Genomic DNA, 25,252 nt, shown 5'->3' on the forward strand with positions numbered 1-25,252 from the left:
TACGCTTGATCCTAATAATGTGTCACAGTGCAGGGGATAAGCAGGCTTAGTTGCCAGCCACTCTTAATGTGGACAAGCATACCAGAATTCCCAAGGGCATAATAACCTTTTGATCGCTGAATGATTCTGTCATCAGCTAACGCAGACATATGAGATATTTTCTTTACAGGAACGTGTGGTGGTTGATGGTTTCCATTCTATTCTGAATATGCCTCTAAGGGTGAGCGAGATCTTTCTAAGGCATTATTTATTAATTGATGACAAGAATGACTTGCCACTTATAGTTTCTGAAATGACAACTACTTCTAATAACCTCTTGGCTGTTAGTGTTCGATAGCAAAAACCCCAGACTGAGAATGAGCGGATAATACCCAACCTGTATAGTGCAGTATAAAAGGCACAATCCTAGTGGCTCATAGGCCTTGCATCAGATTTGTTAAATTATTGGAACTCACGAATGTCTGCCCATATTATTATACTTTTTGGGGTCAAATGCTGTTTGTCCACGATGCACTACTGCACCAATCGAGGCAGAAGTCATAGGCCCTCATTATGACCCAGGCGTTGGACCATGGTGCTAATAGCACCATGGTCCATGCCGGTAACTTACCGACTCCGCCATGGCGGAATGGGGAATTACCGCCCCATTCCAAGGTTGGCGGGGCGGTAATTCCCCATGCCGCCATGGCCCTTCCCTATTCCCATTTTTCCCCATAGGGCTCAATGGGACTGGGGAAGGCGCTATTTACGGCACTGTAAATTACGGTGCCGTAATTAGTTCCTAGGTCCCTTTGCGGGTTGTTATTTTTTTTTTTTTTACTTTTTTTTTATTATTCAACGTGGCAGCAAAAACACAGGCGAACAGCGCCAGGCAAGTACAATATGAATACAAATTCACACAATTCGGGCATACAGAAGTGGCTTCACATGAAAACATAATCAATGGGCACAATTGTACCATGGGCAGGATGTCAGAGAGCTATGATAGGGGTGAGGACCCGGGCTGGTGGGGGGTGGCGGCTGGGGGAGATACATCCGGTGTTGTTTCAAGGTTGGAAATATACGACCGGAATCTGAGCCAAATGTTCCTAGGCCTGGAGTGGGTGGGCTGTAGATGAGACCAGGCTTCCTCGGAGTCCGAAGCCCACGTGACCGCTCTTAGCCATTGGGCGTGTGTGGGAGGTGAGGGGCGAAGCCAGCAGAGCAGGATGGATCGCACCGCAAGGAGCATGCAGAGGCCAGCCAGTTTTTTGGAGTTCCGGGAGAGGCCTGGGAGGTCGTGGAAGGGGCATACCACCGGGGAGGGATCGATGGGGTGGTCAAGCATGGCGGACACCTTCGAGAAAACTGCCTCCCAAAACTGTGAGAGGCGGGGGCAGGACCAAATCATGTGAATGTAATCGGCAGCATACTGACCACATCTAGGGCAGCTAGAGGGGTGATCCCTGGACATGCGGTGCAATCTGATTGGGGTGTTGTGGAACCTATGTAGTACTTTGAACTGAATAAGTTTAAAACAGGAGTTGAAAGACACCCGATGTGTGCGTTCACATAAGTGTGCCCAGCGCTCATACGACATTTCAACATCTAGGTCTACCTCCCACGCTCGCTTCAGTTTAGTGAAATCTGGGACAGTTCTGGATTGTAGCATAGTGTATAGTCTAGATATTTTGCCTCTAGTAGGTGAGGGGGAGGTGAGTTCCTCGACGGCAGGGTCGTCCGGTGGTAATGCGGGGAACATTTGGTAATTACGCTTAAGGGTCCTACGGAGGGACGAATATTGGAGCCATACACACTTGCCCCTTCTTAAGGACAATGGGAGGTCAGGCCATTCAACAAATATACCCTGATCAAACACATCACGAAGCAACTCGTAACCCGCCTCAGCCTAGCGATGAACCACGGCCGGTGGCAACCGTGGGACCCCCGGAAGGAAGTTCCAAAGAGGGAGGTTGCCGTGAAAGGCGTAAGCAGTTCCGGTTAGCCTCCAAGTTTTCGCCAATGCCAGGGATGTGCAGGCGACCGGGTTCTGTGAGTCCAGCGCCAGGGAGGCGGGTTGTATAACCAGGGAGCGAATGTCGAGGTCGCAGACCGCAAGTTTCTCGAGTCTAACATGTGGGGGAGGGTCCGTCGTGTTGAACCAGTAGGATGTATATTGGATTTGGGATACCAGCCAGTATTTGAGGAAATTGGGGGCACCAAAGCCCCCGTAAGTCATAGGGGTAGACAAGGTATCCAGTTTGAGACGGACCGCGCCCGAGTGCCAAAGAAAGGAGTTGACTGTGCGGGTCAGTTCGCGGAAGAAGCCCCCTCCTTGACACACGGGAATGTTGGTAAACCTGTAAAGTAGCTGGGGCAACACCACCATTTTCAGTAAACCTATTCTGCCTGCGAGGGATATCGGGAGTTTGTCCCAGGCTAGAACTTTAGACGACAGGTGTGCAAGATACTTCTGGTAGTTCTCCTTGAAAGTCAGCGCTTGATGGCGCGTTACCTCTATCCCCAGATAGGTAATCGTGGACTGAGCCCAAGTGAACCCCTGGGTGTCGGGAGAGGGGAGAGTGCACTCCGTAAGTGGGAAGAGAGTGGATTTTGAGCAATTCACATTGAGGCCCGAGATTCAGCCAAAATGAATAACGTCCTCCAGAATTGGGGGTAAATTGATGGAGGGGGAGCGTATAAACAACAGTGCGTCATCAGCATATAGGGACACTATGCCCGCCTGGCCCGCGGTACGGAGACCTCTGTGTGCATGGAATTGGTGGAGCATATCGGTGAAAGGCTCTATTGCTTTGGCAAAGATCAGGGGAGAGAAGGGGCAACCCTGTCTCGTCCCCCTGGCAATATCGAAGAGAGGGGAGCAACGGTCTTCTGTGTGGACCCTAGCCACAGGGGCTGAGTAAAGCAGTGTGACCCAGGATAGAAAGGAGGGCCCAAATTTACAGCTCTCGAGAACTCGCCACAGATACCTCCAAGAAACTGATGTGAACGCTTTGTGCATGTCCAGTGTGGCAGCCACCGCATGTGTCTCGGGATTTATTCTGTTAATTATATTAAAGAGACACCTTAGGTTCAGGGAGATAGAGCGACCTGGGATGAAGCCCCCCTGATCTGGGTGGATGATAGATGGTAAAACGGGTGCCAAGCGGAGCAACAGAGCCTTGGCGTATATTTTGACATCGCAATTTATAAGTGAGAGCGGGCGATATGAACCACATTGCGAGGGGGATTTGCCAGATTTAAGTAATACTGTGATTGTGGCCTCACGGAGAGAGGGGGGAAATACACCAGCCTCCACCGACTCCTCCCAGAGAGCAAGCAAGTGAGGGAGCAGTAGTGACTTATAGCACTTGTAAAATTCGACTGGGATACCATCCGAGCCGGGGGCTCTCCCCGAAGACAGGGAATCCATAGCATCTGAAAGCTCCTCAAGCGTAAATGGAGAGTCAAGGGTGTCCGCGGTCTCTGGGGACAGGGTCAACAACGGGAGGGCATCAAGAAAGGAGTCAATCTCTTCCACTGACACCTCATCCGAGTTGGAGTATAGGGTTTCATAGAATGAAAAAAATACTGTGTTGATGTCCTGCGAGGAGACAGCCATGGAACCGTCAGGCCTCTCAATCCCCAGAATATGCGGGGATCCTGTCTCGTGACGAATCAGTCTTGCCAGAAATCGGCCAGGGCGCTCACCCTCCCCGTATTTCCTCACCATGCCAGGGTTATCCAAAAATCTTTGTTCACGCTCCGCAAGGGAACGGAACGTATCCAACTCCACCCCGATGTCCGCCAGGGTATCCGGGGTGGAGTGGAGTGAGCATTTAGCTTCCAGGGTCGATAATTTGGATTCACACACGGCAAGATCACTCCGGGTTGACCTAAGGACACCATTCTCCTTTGACAACGCCATCCCTCTGATATAAGCCTTAAAAGACTCCCATAGAGTGGCCTGTGATGTTACCGAACCCGTGTTCGTTACGAAGAACTCCTCAATAGACTCCTCAAACTCAGAGCAGAACTTCGGGTCCAGCAGGGAGAGGGGTTTCAACCTCCAGCGTCGAGTGCGGCCAGGATCAGGGCCCCAACTTATGGTGATAGTTACAGGAGAGTGGTCAGACAGGGTTCTGGGAAGGATCATTAACTGTATAACGCTCTTAACCAATTCGTTGGAGATCACCCATCTGTCAATACGGGAATAGGAATCATGGACTGAGGAGTAGAACGAGTACACACGGGAGTCCGGGTAGAAGAACCTCCATGCGTCTACCATGGCGAGACGGGGCAGGGATGATAGTGCAGCGTAGGCTGCCCTGGAAAGTTGACGGGCCTGGATCCAGATCTATCGAGGGCTACATCGAAAATCGTGTTGAAGTCACCCCCCCAAAGGATGAGGACAAAGGGGAAGCCATCAAGGAGGGACGTGACCTGTACATAAAAATCTGGGTCAACTAAATTAGGGCCGTAAATGTTCAGCAGGACCACCTCCCTGTGTTGGAGCATGGCATGAAGCAACACATATCTACCTTGAGGGTCTATTTGTGAGGAGATAAGAGTAAACTTGAGACTCTTGTGAATGAGGGTCATGACCCCGCGGCTTTGGGTAGAGAAATCGGTAAAGAATCTATGGGGACCCCAAGTTTTGGCAAAACGCATACACTGTTCCGTGCGAGCATGTGTCTCTTGTAGAAACAGAATTTTGGACCCATGACGCTCGGCCTGTAACTGGAGCTGCCTCATCTTTTTATAATTGCCCAACCCACGTATGTTCCAGCTCATGAAGGTCAGGTCACTCTCGGTCACAGATGCAGTGGTGGTTGAGTAGGAAAAAATGTCAATACCCAGCGGGCCAATTTCACAGCCCTGCGGCACCAAGTCCTGAGTACCACCTCGCGGTCCGCCTTCGCTGCCAACGTCAACTTTTTAATAACATAACCCCCAACATGACCCACCCCCACCCACATCCCCCCCAAACAGAGGGATGACAATCCCAACCCCCCTCAACCAAAACCAAACCAGAGGCATCAGCGCCTGGGGGCCTGAAGGCCGGACTGGCCGCCGCACTCCGGGCTGCAGCAGATCCAAATAAGACAAAAGGTGCCCACAGTAGAAATTTGCATGTAACTTGAACAGGGTTTTTGCACATGTTGGTGTGGCACATATTTGTAAGATGAACAAAACAAGCAGATTCCGGAATAGAGGATCAAAGTGGCCCTGATGCAGGAAGGAGGGCCTGGCCTCTCCCCGTCGGGACAGAAGGGTAACTGCAAAACCGTGATCAGAGGAGAGGGGTCAGCCAGGGAAATGTTCGTCGATAAACCTGGAGGCCTCCTCCGGGATCGTGAAGAAAAACACCTGGTTGTCGTGTTCTTGGATTCACGTTGGACGGCCGTTGAAAAGTCCGGATAAAGATGAATCTTTGCGCCGTCCAGTAGTAGCTCACCCTTAAGTCTGGCGGCCCTGAGGAGGTTGCTGCGTAAATCCACGCTACCCCGTCACATGGAGCGACATGCAGGACGACGTGCCTTGCTGCTTGGTCATCATTGCCCGGGTGCGGAAGTTCAGCACCCGGGCAATGATGGGCCGAGGTGGAGCGCCGGGCTTAGGCTTAGCCGTCAGGGCTCAGTGTGCCCGCTCAATGGCAAAGTGCGGGGAAAGCTTGGGAGAATCCAGGAGCGAGACCAATGTATGCTCAACAAAGACCTCCATTGGTTCATGAACTTCATTCTCGGGAACCCCGATAATGCAGAGGTTGTTACGCCTTGATCGGGATTCCAAGTCCTTGTTCTTCTTCTCCACCTCGAGGACTCGGCTGGAGAGAGCGACGACCTCGGAGCGCAGGGCGCCCTGTGCATCCTCTGCAGAACCGACCTGTGTCTCGACCTCTGACACTCGACTATCGGTCCTCTCGATGTGGGCCTTAATAGAGCATATAGTGCCATTCATGTCATCCAATTTTGAGTGAAGTGCAGTGAAGCCCTTACGGATGAAGTCCATCACATTTTGGGATTCCGGTGCTGTGGTGGATGATGATGCAACAGGGGGCTGCTCAGTGGTCTCCTCTGACGATCTCACAGCAGCCTTCGCAAACATGTTGATGGAGCTCTGTTTCCTCGCGCCCCCCCTTGGTCATCTTGACAAAGTTGGAAGTCGAGTGGGGGTGAGGGGGGAACCCCAGCAGCCCTAGGAGAGAGGCGGGGGGAGCTCGGACCCTGTACCACGTGAGGGAGTATTCGAGGTATGGTATGAAACAGGGAGTAATGCAGAGGGAGCCGTGGCTGTGAATCCGTATAGATGAGATATTGCGGCTACCAGTGCAGGCCGCGGGGTCTCAATCAACCCAGGGAGACGTGGGGGACAACGCCAGAAGACCTCAGGGGTAGGAGACCCCTGGGATGGGGGTGATGATGCCCAGCGGACACTGTGAGAGCAGGAATCCAAATATGAGTGACCAAGTGCGGTGAATGGAGAGGAGCACCTCCCAGCACAATGCTAAGCAGGGTAGACAGGCCGCAGCCTAGAGCGCAGCGATGTAGGATAGGGCAGGCACCCGGTAAGCAAAAGGACCCGTGTAGAATAATGGCACTGAGTTCACTGTGGCCCCCTCAGAGGGTAGGAGTCCCCCAAGAATGAAGATATGCGTGGCCCGCAAGGCCTAAAGCTCCCCCAGTAGAGCGAAGGGGTGAAGTCAAGTCCGCAAGGCAGGGGGGGCGCTTAGATAAATGCAGGCCAGGGAAAGTTCGAGAGCGCCAAGCTCGGGATGACACCAGTTGTTAATGGGCCTTGAGGCTGGGGGCCACCGTTAGACAATCCATAAGGTACTGCAGGGAGGGGGTGAGGCAGTGCTACCACCCAGGGGCGTCTGCGGGGCCTCCCCGCTTCACGTACCTGATGGCTGCAAGGATCCGGCAGCACAGCGTGTGTCGACGGGGGGAGCGCAGTACCTGGTTCCCACTTGTGTATCACAGCTCCACCCCGAGCGTTGAGGTATCACTGTCGGCGGGGGGGAGGCTCCCGCCGAGTAGGTTCCACGGCGAAGCCAAGCAATCGAGGAAAAGGGCCCGGCAGCGCCGATGCAGGGCAGACATCCCTCCAAGTGCGACAGAGCAGCCCGCCCCGGGCAGCCCAGCACCAGCGGTCGAGGCCACCCAAGCCGGCGGTGTGCAGCCTCAGGATGCTCCCAGGCTGCCTCCAGATCTCACTGCCAGCCAGGGCAGAGGCGGACCGCCGCCCACCGGCGCACACCCGCTGGGGCAAGGACACTGCGCAGGCCCCCAGGCGAGTCTGTCCGCCACTCCGCCGGGGCCGGGTTTTGGCGCGTAGGAGCGCTGCAAGCGGGGGGATGGTCACAGCGGCGCCCAGAGATAGCGTTCCTCGACTCCGTTTTCCGTCGGGATTCGGTCTGTAGGGTCCCTGGGGTAGCGGCTCAAAAAGCATGTAAGCCGGGATAGGCTGCGTGGTGGTGGAAGTGCCGAATTAGGATCTTGCGATCTGCCTGCCACGGAGCTCGAGCTTCAGGCGGCCATCTTGTTCGGCGCTCAACAGTGCCCCCCGGTTGTTTTTTTAACGCCTGCTAAAAGCAGGCGTTAAAGTGCCACCCGCAAAGGGACCTCGTAATCAGGCATTAAGGGTTTAACGGAGCCGCCACCTTTTACGGCACCGTTAACCCCTTAACGCCTGGTTTGTAATGAGGGCCATAGACTGAGCTGAATAATTTGCAGCATGGTACCTTGTAATGTTAAACGGTAGGATTTATGGCGATGGCAGTGGGGCATATTCATTGACTTTAGGACCAAAGAAGTCCACTTTGGACTATATATTTACCTCAGTGGACAAATTCAATTCCCTATTTCCAACACACCTGCCAGTCTTTTCAGACGTTAATATTATCAAGAAAGCTTTAACTACACCAACCCCAAGTTTGGGAGGGAAGCTTTGTGTGAATTATGGTGTGAATAACATGTATTGGTCACTTAAGAACATACAACTAACGCACTGATCTGGCTAAAGTCTCAAGGGGACTTTTGTGGATACCCTATGTTTTGCCCCTGAGCACTTTTCTGAAAATATAATAGCTTGTAAATCTCAGTTTCAATCTTCTACTATAGTGCTGTGGTTCCTTTTAAGCAAGGAAATAGTGGGTCCATTTTGGATCCTCTAATTCAATGAAGGAAGACGATGGTAAGCAGAGAAATGTGGGCTGTGACATTTGACTATTCTAATTTAAGGTTGAAGTATCATCAGAAAATAAACACAATAAAGGTACGATATAACACTTGGTTTAAAAACCTAGTGATAAATGGAGCAATATGTTAAGTTTACTGTCAAGGAATGATGCTCTGAAGTTCTGGGAACTCCTGAAGTGGGTGGGAATTTATAGTTATTCCTTTTCTGATTTCATTCCTGAAAACAGCTGGGTAACAAAATATAACCAGGTCTTTAATACCAATACTTACAATGCAAAGACATTCTGATCTTCAAATCCTGGACAGGTTACCTCTAAAGCTCATACATCAGAGATTAACCACAATTTAAAGGGTTTTCCATTCTTCCCGACAAGCTGACTTGGCTCAACTGTTAATTGATGCCAATCCTATTTCTGAACTGAAATTGTATGTTTTGTATTGTGCCAGAAATAAACTATGGTGTAAAAAACAAACTATTATATATATATGTTAACACAGTTGTACTAGTGTAATAATGTAAATTGTTCAAAAACAAAAATGCATATACATGCAAAGTATCAAAGGTGAGTAATTGGTAGACTACGGAAGTATGTATTAAAATAAGCGCCCAAAGAACAGAGGCATTTCTGTATGTATACTCTGAGGGGGAATAGATTAAATCCCAGGCCTTTTTATGTGTGAAAGTACAGGGGGCACAGGGCACATACATTCACTGTACATTCTGGGAAATGAATACATTTTTCAGAAGTGTATGTGCTTCTGAAATTATAGATTTCGTAGAATAGGTCTGATGGAGTGTATACAGGGACATCCCCTGACTGCTTCTCTGTTACAATGCAAAAACACATAAGTATTTTGGGAGCCAAAAAGATATCTCACTGTGACCATACCTAGACAAATGATGTAATTAATGTCACTCCATGGTTTATTCACCAAGCAGAGTTGTGTTACTGCTGCTGAATCACTCAACACAAAGAGTAAAGGATTACTATCTGCTACCTGTTTTACCACCTTTACGAAGCCCATTGATAATGACAAATTTAAATTTCACAGAAAAAATAATGAATACAATAGAGTCACCACTGAAGGGAATCTAGCAAACATAAATATAAAACAGAAATGTTTCTTTTTGCATGCGATTTACAGGCAGGAATGTCAAGTAGCCTGTGTTTCAATTGTTCGAAAAACTGACATGCCCATTGAGTAAGGGGAGGTATCTATGTTCAATAAAAAGAGAAGCAGAGACACTTAGATAGACTGGGATGTTCTGTTATAATTTGGTTCTCAATAAAATGACTACTTTATTCAGAGCCCTCATACAGTTTTCAAAGCTCGGTGAATGTGTGCTCAGGGTAAATGAAATGTACACATGGTCATGTGCGTGATTATAAAAGCATATTTTCAATGTAATGCCATTTTGACCATTTAATTGACCAGTGTATTAATCATTTGTCATTGTAGTCACCATTGACATTGGAATTTCATAGATGTAACATTTCTTTATATTGAAATTGATTAAATTATTTTAATTTTATTATTAAATAAACCTTCTGAACAACCTTGCATGCTTCTTTTCCTGAAAGGTTAGGAAGGCAGTAGGGAATCAACATTGTTAAATCGGGAGTCCCAGCTTCATAAGAATAATGTTATTTAATAAACAAAATTGTGTGCGCCTGATTTGGGGTGGTTGGAAAATTCCCCAGATGTAAAATTTACCCAAATAAAACATCCTGCAAACTGGAGGTCCTATTGAGATATGATTGCTCAGATCACTATTGGCATTGCAACAGAAACCTTTTAATTCAAGTTGTGCTAAGCTCACAAATATGCAAGGAAACGTTTGTCCATTAGAATTACATGGTTTAGATACGGCAGCCTCATAATCGGATTCTAAGGTGAGCACATGGCGTTGTGTCAAATAGATTGAGGTTCAAATGTGGAGTTGTAATTGACTGAGTGAAAGTGTTAAAAGAAGCTTGGGGAAGGGAACCCGAGCGGACCTAAGAAGGCTTTGAGAACTAAGTTGTTTTGACATTTCAAAAACTTTGCCAATCCTGACAAGAAGACCATCTGAATCTATTCTGGGATGTATTTTTTGAGCCACAATTTTTCCCCAGAGTTCGGGAAAGCATAGGTTTGACACACACAGTTTTTTTTGTTTTAGGACTTATCAACTACCCTTATAGGCATCAGTTAAGGGAAATCCAAAGTTAGCGATAGAGCAATTTAGGCATTACACCAACTCCTCATACTTAAAATAAAGGTTTACAAACTGTTACTCTTGAACCTGTGTCTCTCTTGATACCATGTCTGTCTCACACTGCGTAGAATGTATATGTAAGCATTCAATTGGTTATGGTGATCATTTGATACAAGGCAATCACAGTTATGAGGAGGTGCATATCAACTCCATAAAAATCCATTGTAAAAACAAGGCACCATGCCGTTAATCCAATGACTCAAGATAGGCATCAGGAAAATAATGTTCTGCCAAATATGGGACACAAAGAAGAGCAGGCACCTCCCATCAAAAGGCTCATTAAATGAAACATTGCACTGTTTATCATTTCAAGCAACATTGGGTCCCACAACTTTGAAAGGAATCAGCTACCACCCTTAGGACATGGTAACAGAATAAAGCCCTCCTTGATTACATCATCATACATGTAGAAGGACACAGTCGGGATACTCAACAGGAGCTCTTTGTACTGAAACACACAAGAAAGAACCCACATCAAAATCAAGATACCTAAGGCCCAATTTCAGCATTGGCGTGCTCAAAAGCAAACATATGTATTGCTTTGCCAGCATAGCTTTGGCCAGTAGTCAACATCATACATGCCACAACCCTCATCCATCAATAATCTAAGCATGTTGGTATTTCTATGTCAATAAAGGACTTGGCTGTCTTTTGGAGGAGACACTTGTAGGTGTATTCATTAAAAATAATGGATTGTTTCAAATATAAACACTGTGCAGAAGCCGTTGGTAACACTCAGTCACTGGATAAATTACAAAAGTGACAGTAAAAGCTAATGAAAGACACCAAAATTGATTCACCGAGTGCAAGGGGCTTGCAACATTTAAAGGGGAATCCACAAAGTGAAAGATAAGAACACTTACCAACAATAGATGTATGATTTTTATATTGTTGCAGTTGCCATGTTGATCATACTGAGAGGTGAAGTGGGTGCCTAAGGAGGTCAATGTTGAAACCAGTTGTTGTAGATGTGTTCTTCATTTCTGTTGAAAGTAAAGTCAAGTCGTGGGGGGACAGAAAGGAAACAGGGCAGAAGTAGGAGTCAGCCCATACAAGCAGGGGACTTACACGAGTAGGGCAATAGGGAGCGTTGAGCGTATTGTGGTGGATGATCAAGTCAGTATGCTAAAATGGGGGAAGGTCATAGCTGAATTTAAAGACCTGAAGAAGGAATCTGAAATAGGGGCATTGTGCAGGGAAACCCTAACTGCACAGTGGCATGAGCAGAGGTCAGAGAAACTGAAAAAGAATCTAAGGGTTGATGGTGGGAAAGTTAAGAACTTTTTTGAGGGGTGCGAAGAAAGCAAAAGAGAAACCCAGGAGACAACTAGTGCGATAATCCACTTTGCTAAGGACTAGATCATAGCTTTAGTGCAGGAAAAAGTAAAATGCTTAATCCTGGCAGCTGTTGAGGTAGAGGTAGAAAATGTGATATAGTTTAAGATTGCTTATGAAGAGGACACAAGGTTGTGAACTTTAGGAGATAAGGTTAGATCTAGGGGACAGGAGAAGGGAAAAGGAAGGCAGGCAGTGAGGTGTTCTAATATTTTTGAGAGTTAACTGCCAAGTCGTCAGCTGAGAGGCATAAGGGCAGACGTCAGGATTCAGTGAGGGCAAACAAGATTGGAGGGTCATATCTTGCAAGTGTGGGAGCACAGGGTAGGAGTAAAGCTAGCACAGTAGGTGTGCTTGTCTGAGACCAGTCCAGTGTAAAGAGTGTTGGAAGATACGGTGTGTGAAGTGGAGAGTGAGAAGAAACACGTTTTGTACCAGTGAAGGTGTTGGTCACACATGGATATCTTCAGCTGTTGATTACTGAAGAGATGCAGGATTGTGGGTGGGGACAGTAGGGCCAGCAGGATGATGGCAGAGAGTGCTGCAGTAACTGTCAATGGCACCGAGGGTGCTCGCTGTACCAATTACAAGCCCAAGACATCTGTTCCTCAATTGTCAAACCCTTGTGATTTGCCCCACGACCCAAGGACCCTGTTGTGTCTAGCCTCGCCTTATTCACTCTGTCCTGGTTGTGTGTGATGTCATGGTTGGAATGTGGAGTGAATGTTTCTTTCTGAATGTTACTAGAGTGGCAGTTAGTTGAGGCTGGCTGAGAGCGGGTGCTGGTGTATGTGTCCCAGTATTTGAATCTATTCTTGTAACCTGCAACTGAAACTAAGTAAATAAGCTTTATTTTCCTACACTGGACTAAACGTCAGCTGTGACCTTGGTAACTCATTTTATCATGCCCCAAACACACACACAGTGGTGGAACTTGCTTTCAAGGAAAGCACCATACTGATAAGGGAACAGAAAGAACAACCAACAAACCAATTCAACAAGGAAGCGTTGGGGCATGTAAAGCCCCACACATTTCAAGTGCCTTTCTTTGTCTCACAGCTGGTGAAGCAAAGGGGAGAGTGGAAAGGACGGAAACACTATGGTCCTTAAACAAATTGGAATTATTCACCATTGCATAATTTGAGCATCCTATCAGTTCAGTGAAAATTTACCTTAAACCCTTGGTAAATTGATTTTGTTAAATATACCTTTACACATTCTGTATTTTGGGGTTTGTGTCGTCTGTTGATCCCCGGGATGTAAAATCCTCTAACAACTTTCTTCACTATAATTAGTCACCAGAAGGTTCGAACTGTGACGTCCTGTCAACAAAAGGAAAAGTAGTTCAGATTTTCTATGTAACCACTATGAGTGATTTCCATGATGAAGAGCCTCAACATTAGCTCGGGGGTATTGTTAGTGCTAATTCAAAACGGACTGACAGTTGTAACTGGTAACTGGTGAATATCCACCTGATTCTGAGTTGCGGTTAGTCCCACACTTCTACTAAGTGTGCTTATTCAGTAAGCAATTGAGTAAATATAATATAGAGCAGAGCAAGCCCCTTCTCCTTTAACCAGAATATAACGATATGACCAAAGAGATTTACAAAGATGTCCAAAGATGCATTATCCAAGGAGGGATCTTCCATAGGCAAGTTGTGTTACATGGATAAACGTCGGAGGGCTTTCTACTGTGTCTGCACCTTGGTTTAGTTGGATTTGCACCTAGTTGCAACTTCCAAAGTCAGTTGTTCACTTTATTCTGTGCACACAGGAAATTCCAAACTGAAGGACTCAATGGGGGTCATTACAACCCAGGCGCAAAGGGATAACGGGCACCGGTAATGACACTGGTGCCGGTAAATCCTTTGCGCCCTATTCCGAGGTCCCTTTGTGAGTCCTTCCTTAACGCCTGGTTTTAGCAGGCGTTAAGGACTGGACCCGCAAAGGGACTTCAGAGCTTATAACGGTACCGTAACTTACGGTACCGTGATTAGCACCCTCCCCATTCCCATTGAGCCCTCTGGGGGCTCAATTGGGAATGGGGATTGACATTTTCAATGGGGACTTACCGTTCCCGCAAAGGTCGGACTAGACCGGTAAGTCCCCATTGAACCAGGGCAGACACGGTACCGGTAATGGTGCTAGTCATGGCGCTAATAGCTAATAGCTAATAGTGCCATGACTAGCACCAACCTCAGAATGAGGCCCAATGTTTATATTGTCAAATAAATGGCAAGAAAATGAAAATAAATGAATAAATACAGCTCAAATGACGTATTCAATGACACGATGGCATACAGAATTAAAACATTTAGGAGATACACACAAGCTCTGAAAAAGATGCCAAAACCTTCTATGGAAACATTCATACTGTTATGTGCACGTGCTGCCCTAACGTAGCACAACATATTGAAGCCACTGTACCTAAATCCTGAAGTTGTTTCAATTCTCTGAGGGGTCAATAGTGATTTTGGGAGTAGTGGTTGACATTATCGAAAAAGTATTCTTACCATGTCAAAGTAGTGTTCCATATTCATAATATCAATTCTTTCCCCCCTTGCCAGCAGGAGGTTTTACAACGATGGGTTTGTTTGGAGTTGTAGCTCCATAATGGCTTTATTTTCTTCCATCATTATATTAATGACCATGGGGGGCTCTGTTAGAAAAGATCTGTGGTAATTCTCTGAGAACCATTTTATCAAAATTGAGGATTTTTTTGTGGCATGTCATTGTTACCAGGCGTTAATGAAAATGCTGGCCTAAAATTGGTAAACTCAACCTCTTTCTCATGGTTTTTCCCAACAAGAAACACTTTAAGTCTAATGCTCCTAAAGAATATCCTGAGTTCCACTTCCATTTTGTTTATACTGGAATTCTGTGTGGGGACAAAATGTAGCCCCTTTGGTAATACACATGTTTGGGCTGCAAAGAGCGAATGCGATGATAAACAGAAAATAAAATGTATTTCTATCGTGGGTAGTTACTCTGCTGAGTACTGAACATACACTGCACTCTCTGAGTCATATTGTTCCATTTGTGTGGGGTTCGTCCACCACATGATTGGCCCTTGCCTAAAAAAAGGCCTATTTTTTGTTTTTAGTAGATTTTGGTTGTTTACATTCTCAGCTCCATCATTTGAGGAGCTGCTCGTGTCTGAGAAGGTCACCCACTTTTTCTTTCTCACAGGTTGTTTTTGTGTTTGTCCATAGAACATCATGGGGTACGGGGGAGGGGTCTATTGTCAGCCAATAGATATGGATACACGCTTTCATTCGAAAATGTGTTAATATCTTTTTTTAAGTTTGTTGAATTTCTTTCTGCAGGTTGACATTTATAAAATGACCTATCACCTTCTTAATGGATCCTAGTTTATTTATAGCATCTATAATAAGAGTATTGGTGGCAAAAGCCTGCTCATACTCAGTTGTCTCCTGTTTAATATTGGGGGCTGGCCCGGTAGCCGTAAGCAGTAGATCTCTGGTGCACTTTTTAGCTATTTGGGTGAACCCTATTTTGAATTCTTCATCTTCCAAGACTAATAGAGGCGCATTTTGTATATGGAGGACAAGCAGCATAATGGCCTTTTTTACGCTTTCAATAAATGGCCATGCACATCGTTGTACCCTTTCTTCTTTAACTTCAACAATCTTTCCCCATTAATTGCAGTGTCTAAACAACCTGTTTAGGTAGAGTTGCAAGCTTGGACGTGCCACTGATCACAGATTGAATTTGGGCTTTTGTGAAATGTAAGTGTTTCTGATTCAGCCATGGTATGCCAACCGGTGCTCAACACGAAAGAGACACTTATTGAAACCTAAGGAACAAAACGGCTGACAATAGACTTGGATGTGTAACCACTTTTTCGAGGCACACCACACAAATGAAGACATTAATGATGAAACATTGGAATCTGGTCAGGTGCACTAGATGCCTGACGCAATATCCACTGTTTGCTCTCAAACGTGGCAACAATATCAGAGATAGAAAAGCGCCTTTGAGATTTCAAAAATGAAACACCTCAATCAAGCAAAAACACTCCTGGAATGTTGGAACTTACAGCGAATCCCCATTGTGGGTAATGTCCCATGCGGTAACTGCAGCGTATGCAAGTTCCCACTGACTAGGACACTGTTTGTCATTAAGGAATTTCATTGGACTTTTAAAAACCACATTTATTGTAACACGAAAAATGACATATACATGATTTGCTCCCATTGTTCTAAAGTGTATATTGGCATAACTATGTGCAAGGTCTTGTTAATATGCAAGTGCAAAGTTCTAAACGTAGGAGAAAATATAAGCTGCGAGAATATTATTGAATAGTATTGAAGTGAACAGGTCTGCCATGTGTTGAATTTGCCTCTGTCATTTTATTAAATCGGATTTAGGTTTAGTTATTAGTGAATCATGTTTAGGCCTGATGGACATTACTGAAGGGAATGTTTCTTCCATTTTATTGAATTGGGTTTCATTTTTACCACACTCTGGAGAACCTTCAGGGTTGCCGAGTATGTGGAGGTGTGAGGGTATCACAAATATGAAGTTATTTTCCAAAGAATTAGGCCTTGATTATGTTTTCTCATGAAGCCTTCCCCAGGGAGCCAAGCACACTATGAAATAATGGGATGCGTCCTTGGCATATGCAGACGAGTAGGCGATAGTAACAAGGACAGGGCTTTTATGTGGGAGAGCAGAGTGTTTTGGGAATAGCTTGTGGTGCCAAAATGTCTGGTCACATGGGAGGGAACATCACTGTATCTAGTTGTTGCAAGAGGGGCAGGTCTCACTCTCCTCACTGACTGCACGCTAGATCCTCTGTGATGGGATGCACATAGCATGCTACATATTGTTGCAGAAGCCAATTAGGTTAGGGCACATTAATTAGTCTGTGTCGGCACAGTAATTAGTCTGTATAGGCAGGAGCCAATATGATGCTTAGAATGTACGTACACCTAATGTCTAGAATGTTTACAAATGTATTCTAATTGCATTTGCATTAAACCTGTGTTTTTTGCAATTTGTGCATCTCTTTATTGTTTCCTGAAAATTACTAAGGGTCATCATCTTGGTGACCCTGACATGATCTCCAGCACCTCCCAAGAATGCCAGGTACCTCTGCCACATGCCCCGGGCTGTGGTGCCTGCCCCCCAGAAAGCAGTTTGTGTGCACTCCAGACGGAGAAGTGAGCAGGCACTGTGTTCTCTAAAGGTCTGCCTGGTTTCTGGATTGGAGGCACCAAGCCACGGCTATGCAGGCTGTTGATGGGGGCATGGCATTGGGGAGGACTCAGAGGACACATAGTAAGTTAGTGCACATTTTGCTTGAAATACAGTGATTTTTATATTATGTGTTCAATGAATTAGAGTGCGGAAGATTCTCTTAGTGGGTAAAGAAAGTTGCACATGAAATGACCATCCAATAATAGAATGGCAGATTATTCATCAGTTCTAGAGAGAAGGAAACTTGAGGAGGTTTTGAGTACCCTTGTCTCGAGGTAAGGGGACAGAGGAAGGATCTACACCATTGTGTAAATAAATAAGTTTCTTCATTATTAGGTATTGTTAGGAATTGTGTAAATAATGGTGTTTGTTATCAGGTATTGTTAGCAATGGTGCACATAAAAGGTGTTTGCTGGTAAGTATTCTTAGCCATTGTGTAGTCAAAGGTGTTTGAAGTCAGATATTCTTAGCAATTGTGTATAGGACAGTGTTTATTATTCAGTGATGGTAGTAGTTGTGTGAACAAGCAAATCTACTATTTGGACTGTGATTTTTTGGAATAGGAACATCTTGTGTCTTGTTGAGGGAGTGGCCTTTAGGCCAGCATTAGTAGATTTTCTTTGAGCACAGTCATGATTTTGTAATAGTATGGATACGCCATTGGAGCTTATGTGTAAAGCACTTCTGCAATACAAACAGAACATTTTAAAATACCACAGAGAATGGGTTCAGGGAACTGTGTAAAAATTGTTTACACCATGGCCAGAAGAAGGAACGCATGGTAAGCGTTTGTTAGAACACATACATGTCTATTTGCTATCCACCTACCTGGGGAAACAGTTGAAAACTCGGCCGCCCATTCTAGATTCATGGAAGATGTTTGTGGAAGATGGAATGGTTATGATAAGGGTGAAGGTGTCCACCCAGGTGAGCGAAAAAGCTACCACCCCACCATCACTGTATGGGTCATATCTTTTACAGTCTGTTAAAGCCTGCTGTAGGATATACAAACCCCCAGTTGACTCCCCAACAGGAGATTAGAATGCAGCACCACAGGAATAGGGTGAAGCCACCAAAGAAACATTGATTTCAACAATAGGGAGCAACGCTCTCCAATAAGGGAAGAGGCACTTCAGAAGGCAGAGCAGGAGCTGACACTAGGATTGCTTAATGAAACCAAACAGCAGGGGCACAGTGCACCTATAGGTACCATCAATGGAGGGCAGGACAGATCCTCTTTAAAATAGAGAGGAACGCAGTCAAGGATCCCCAGATTTCTGCAGACAAGAGCAGCATGCAATATGAGCATGAGGACAGGGATATAACAGATACTGATTTCTGGTCTACCCAGGTAGAACAGAGGAAGATGACAATGGTTTCAGAGGATTGCCAAGAGGTAACACCATGGAGCAGCTTCGACTGCGGCCCTGCTGAATGGCCCTAGCCAAAACTAAGAAGCATGGGAAGGCCACTCACCCCACAAAGAGGGAACGTAGTACCCCTTGTTGCAGAAGTGAACAGGGGGACCCCATTGTGTGCCCTGGGCTCACATGGGTCGGTAGAATCTAAAGCAAGCCTTTCCCTCTCTTACAGCAGGGGCGGGAAAGTGGATTTTTGCTCTTGGGAAACACACAGTGGCATCACATTAGCTCTGGCGGACATGAAAAGTGTGTTAGTTTCCTTGCAATGGGAGCAGGTGGATGAACTACGGAGGAAGGCGGGTTATAAGGGAATACTGTTAAATGACATGGCCCATGATGTTGCTCTGTTTAACAACTGTCGAGCGCACGGATGGAAAGTATTAAAAAACATGTACCCCGACACACCTGACATGAATTCTATCATGGCTCGTACGATGAGGGCAGATGAGGATCCCCCACTTTATATACATCAGATTCGGGAGATGTGGCAGTAAGAGATGGGGGAGGCATGGGACACAAACATGGTTGTCTTTTACCATGTGTTACACAAGGGGCTCCCTTATGAAGTGAAATCAGATTCAAATAAGAAGGTTGGAATAGAATTGAAATAATTGCCAGAGATCCAGGTGCACATAGTACATTATTGCAAACGGAACAGGAGAAGAAAAAGGATCTGGCGGATCAAACACAGAGAGCATGAATGGTGAAGTAATAACTGGCACCACGGAAGGCCAACCTGAAGAAGTCCCCATGCAGGGATGGGTAGAAGGTCCGAGAGATGTCAGGAGGGAAATGGGAGGTTTTTGAAGAGGAAGAGGATGTTTCCAAAGGGGTAGAGGGGGATGTATGGGAAGCCTCAGACCCCAAATTGGGATACAATGTTGGTCTTGTGGAAAAATGGGTCATTTTGCACGAGAGTGCAGGAGCAGGTCGTCCATGTCCTTTAACTACAACATGCCAGCATACCGCCCACCTTTAATCCACAGCGTCAATTTGCCCATATGCCACAAGCCCGCTGCTCATGCCCCAGGTTCCATACAGCAACAGGGACGGCCTTTGGCACCTAATTTGACCCAGCCGACTACCTAGCCATTGGATGCAACTCCTTACCACAGGGCACAGTGACCCACTATACAGGGGAAAGTGTATTGCGATGGCAATCCTTTCCAACTCCCGGGTTCTAACATTCAACCACAATAGGACAGCCCAAAGAGAGCTTTGGCATGCCCAGAACTATTAGTAACTGCTGACCCGGAACAGGAACCCCAAGTGGGAGTGAAAATATGGGATCAACAATCTCTTTCTTGATCAACACGTGGACTACCAGACCTGCATTACAGAGGGGTTGTTCGCGTTGTCGGACATGATAATGGACATTCATGGGTTCTTTGGGGCTGTCACAAGGGTTCCTTTCACTGAAGATTTACCTGTCAGCATAGGCACACACAAATAATCAGTTCCTTTATTGTATTCACAGGACACACCAGTTACTCTCCTGGGCAGGGATATTATGAGCAAGTGAGCATGACCATTTCATTCTCAGAGGAAGGGCTAGTGCACTGCACACCAGGCATGTATCACATTAGGGCTTCCGCGGTAATACAAACACTCTGCGTCCACAGCACGCCAAGGGGCAAACCACTACATTCAGATGTGTTCAGGTCATTGGTTCAGCTGGAAAGGGTGCCAGGCACCGCTACTATGTTATATTCGGAATCAGTAATCAGTAATCACCCAGGCAGATATAGTAATTCTGTTCAGTTTGGACGAGTATGATCTTGAATGGCGCACAGTGTGTCTGTTGCATTGATCCAACGCAGTGATTGAGAGATGTGCGTGCACAGCCCATTGTGAAACAGTGACCCACACAAAGTAGGGCTGCTAAAAAGCATAGGAGTGGTTTGCATTAAAATAAAACCAGGTTCTTTCTTGTCCTGAGTTAGACAGTATCCCGTGTCAAAGGAATCAGAGGAGGGAATCTATTCCACCATAGTGGCCTTATGGCAGCAGGGCATAATACAGCCATTAGAATCAGCATGCAAAACATCAATGTATTCAGTGAAAAATACAAAAGTGTCAATGTGGAGGATGGTAAAGGACTTGCACACATTCAACAACATTGTAGAGGCAGAATTCCCAGTTGGCCCCAATTCCACCACCACGCTGTGCAACATCCCCATAGAAGCCACCTATTGTGCTGTAATAAAACTCAAACCTGCATTTTTCTCCATCCAATTACACCCTGAGTCCCAATCCTTTACAGCATTTATTTACAGAGAGCAGAGGTTTCAACACATTCATTTAACCCCAGGATACTGTGAGTCCTCCATTATTTTGTAACAGAGTGTTGCAAATGGACCTACGGAACTTACAAATGCAGAACACAGTGATATAGTGCAAATTACACCACAGCCTACTAGGGTCAAGCAGACGCAGCAGTATTCGGGTTTTTATAACTGTTGTTGAGCATGGATATTTGACTATTCAATATATGCCAAACCACTATTGCAAGGTCTAAAGGAAGCGCAAAAAGCAAAAGGGCCAATTGCTTGGACAAACCAGAAGATTGATTCATTTCAGGAGCTCAAAAAGGCAACCTGCACTGCCCTCATCTAGCTACACCAGATAATAGAAAACAGTTCTTTTTTTCTCGCTTTCTAACAGGCAGGGGATGATGGCTGGCCTCACGCACAAGACCTCATGGGGACATAAGCCCAGCCTTATTTCAGCAGTCTTCTGGACCCTGTAAGGTAGGGGCACTTCCCATGTAAGCAGGCTGTCCATTCACCATCCAGAATCATCTACCATTACCATGGGATTCCCTGTCACCCTTTATGTGCAGCATGCAGTTTTCTCAATTCTAGAGAAATCATAATCCACTCTCACCACAAAATGAGCATCAGGGTATGAAGTCATTCTGTCAAATCCCTCCATCCAATTTGTGAGGTATCACACTGTTAATCCACCAACATTCATTGCAAAACATGTACAGGCAAATATCAAAGTAAATGATTGCACTTCATATTAGGACACCACTGATGAAAGTACCCGCATTCGGAAGGGTGCACTGAAAAAAGGTAAGGTTCTCTTAATAGACGGTTTGTCGTTGATTGATCAGAGAAATGGGGTCAGGCACACAGGTGCCGCAATAGTGAGCCTTGAATCAGGAGAATACCATGCGTTAGCAATAGTGCTGTGGAGGAGCAGCTGAATGCTTCTTCAGGAAGTCCCTCCCTCATACTTCCTATATGCTGGAAACCAGAAGTCACGACATGCACGATACCAGTGATGGCGCCTATTCCATAGAGAGCCTTTGAGAAATGGTATCCATTAAGATAACCCTATTTGATGTATCCCTGTAGAGATGACAATCTTTTGGAGGAGATCCCTGAAGGAATAAGAAGATGACACAAGGAGAAGTTGGTGACGTCACAAGAAGCGAGTGTGACACACTGAGAAAAGTGCCTGAAGAAAAGGGTGTATGGACCATATTGAATATGATGATGAAATAAAGAATCGGGGAAAACTTTCATATGCACAATGAAAATTGTACGTGTGAACAACACTGGAGAAATGCAAGCCGTTTTATAACTGTACAGATGCAGCAACGCAAGTAGACTAAGTAATCATAAAGGCTAGATATATGTAGTGAATAGATTTCAGGCAGTGCTGCCATTATATTGGTACTGGACATCAGTGTCACATATTTAGTAAACTCAGACCCACAGAGGAAGACGTGTTGGAAAGCAGTGTCAAAGCAACATGTAGCTAAGAGCATGGAAAGGCCTGGAAGAGCTGCCTGGCCTGGTGTCAAAGGCTGAAGTGGACAAGAACTGGTTATCTAACGTAAAGAACAGGAACCGTGAGACGCTGAATCGTATTGTGTCAAGGTGCAAAGAAGGAACACCATGAGTGCCAAGTTTATTAATTAAAGAGAATTAAATGCTGCAAAACAGGCTGCAATACGGTCTCCTGTTATGTGAGCCAAGGATAGAAATAAGAGTTGGGCATGCAGACCAGAATTGTGATAAGAGTGTGCCTGTACTCCCGTATATTCGCAGGAGCAAGGATACTTTACAAGGCCAAGTTCAAAGACAATCCAAATGACAGACGGCATTAGCGTTGAGAGATGTTGGGCTAATTTGGTGGGAAGCAAAAGTCAAGTCCACCCACTGACACCTGGGTACTAGCTTACCTGCTACTAGTGAGTTGAATGTTCCAGAAGGGTACAAGCATGCCAACCAATTATAAAGGGCCATATAATGATGGGCCTTATAGTTTGAGAGCCAATGGTTTTTGTGTATCTAATAACTTATGAAGATGACTTGCACTAGGTGTGGGCATAAATTGTCCACCTGACTGTAGAGACTCAATCACAAACCGTCCCTATATAGAAAGTATACTTAGATGTTCCCCATGAACGTATCACAACACCCCACAGGTTTTTCTTATTTGTCACGTAGTATGATGTCATGATTGACACATTTTTAGTATATAAATATATTTTTTCTGCAAAATGTTTGAGAGCTCGAGCGAACGTCCGTTGATGTCCATTGTAACACCCTGTTTTAGATAATTGATAATAAAACAGTTGGTTGAGACTTAGCCAACTTCCTGCATCGGTCTTATTTGGTGTAAGAGTTATTCTGCATCCCATCCTTTATATGACGTGTTACTGATTTAAGGACCCCTGGGTTCACGTGGTAGCAATGCTGGATGGTTGATAAAGACCCATCGACCTGTTAAAACTCCAGTATTTCGGACAATCAGACATCCTGCACCATCTAGCTGGAAGATTGCAGGGTTTCCTGTGGAGGGTGGCCGAATAGAAAACTTGCAAGAAAATCGAGACAGTGGGCAGGGTCCCTCTTTGAGGAAATCCCTATCTGGTTTCCAAAGGTGCTTTGCGGATGGAAGGTGAAAGTGGTCGATTGGAGGAGGATACGATACCGAAGGCCTCGAGCAAAATGACTGAATATTGAGTAGACTGAAGGGAATGGCAAGCTAGGGGGGCGGGGTTGTGGTCATTTTAAAAAAGTAACAAAAGTAATGAGAGTAATGGGAAATATTGTGTAAAAAGAGAGAGATATAGCGCCCAGAAGCCTGACTCAGACGAGGTTGTCTCACACTCCAGTTGGAGTAAACTAGGCTATGTGCAGGACAGGTCTGCTTAAGGAGACAACCTAAACTCTGTGATCAGAGTATTAATTAGGGGCAAGAGGAATAAGGGTGATCACTGAGCTTTAAAAATGAAGAGTCGACTATTTATCTGTTTTTGTATTTGTGTTGAGTTAAAGTGTCGAGGAGCAACATAAACAATTGTGTAAAAATTTAGACAAAGACAAGAAGTTATACTATCTATCTAGGGAAGTGGTTGGTACCAATCCAGAGGTGGACAGAGAAAATTGGAGAAATAGAGGTTTTGAGAGGCGATTTTTGGAGCGCTGTCATCTTTATTGTTTTTAAGAATTAAGAAGCTACAAAAGTATTTTATAAACTCTGGTAAGTATTGACAGGCAATTGGGACTCATCACAATGGGAGATATTACTCCCTGATGCATTTATGTAAGACATTATACTATGATATGATAATTTATTTATTTCGCCCTCTTACACAAGTGTTTCACATTGTACACATTGACAAAGCACATGCCCAAGCGCAAACAGTATAGTGCAGAATTGGGGGAAAGTCATGGCAGATAAGATGTGCATGCCGTGGCCACAAAAGGGATCATTGTCAAAAGCGCTATTGCAACACATGACCATAAACTTGCATGCTGCGTACATGCGAAAAAAGTTAGAGAAGAGGTTAGCTATTTTAGAGCTTTGGAAAATGTATCAGGAAGAGAGGGATGCTTAACCAGTTTAAGGAGGAAGGTGTTGAGCCCTCAGCTCCCCTTACCTCACTGGAAGTAAAAGGCGATAGTAAGGAAGATATAGGATTGTATCCTTTAAAGGAACTGAAATCGGCGATGGGTTATAGCAATCCGATATACGAGACGCTTGCTTATAGTAGGGACAATAGTCCAGAGGAAAGTAAGAGAAAAAAGATCTTTAGGATCATACGAAACAAAGAAGAAAAAAGTGAGTAATTGAATGTATCGACAGAGATAGAACGCTCATACAGAACAAATGGATGCAAGGACAGATACTACTCAAGCTAGATGGGGAAACCATTGAGGAAGTAAGGCAAAAGGAAGATCAGGATGAACAGGATAGAAAAGACAGGGAATGAGAAAAGAGGTTGAAGGAAGATGAGCATAAAAGAAAAAGCAGACAGCGGAGAGAACAGATGTATCAGGAGGAACAACAAAAAAAAGAAGAAAGGGCAGAGTAGCAAAGAAAGCATGTTAACAGACAGAGATCAATAGAAGAATGAGATAGGCAAAAAAGGAAGAGAGAAGAGGAGGAAGTACAGAAATTAAGGGACAGAAGAATACAGTGGAGAAGAGAAGAGTAAGAAAGAAGAGCAAGATGAAGGAGAAAAGAGGAAGACAAGAAGAGGAGAGAGTTAGATGGGAAGCGAGAAGCAAAGACAATTAGATGAATAATTCGAACGTAAGAGAAGACAGCAGGAGTTTGATATTAACCGCATTCAAAAGGAACTAATGGAGCCAAGTACTTCACTACAATGGGACAGAATGACAGAGTCCCTTCCGCTAAAGACCACAGTATATTCCATGGCCACAGACTGATAAGGATAATTTAAGATGCAAGCTCCCGAGTTTGACATCGTGTGTGGGAAAATGGATTTATGAACTAGAAAAAATGACAGGAGGAAACAAGCTAGGCATAGGAGACATCAAAGGTCTCTTGGCAGCTATTCTTGGG

This window comes from Ambystoma mexicanum, chromosome 1q (genome assembly GCF_040938575.1).
Source record: "Ambystoma mexicanum isolate Mex_15411 chromosome 1q, UKY_AmexF1_1, whole genome shotgun sequence".
In the NCBI taxonomy this organism is placed as follows: domain Eukaryota; kingdom Metazoa; phylum Chordata; class Amphibia; order Caudata; family Ambystomatidae; genus Ambystoma; species Ambystoma mexicanum.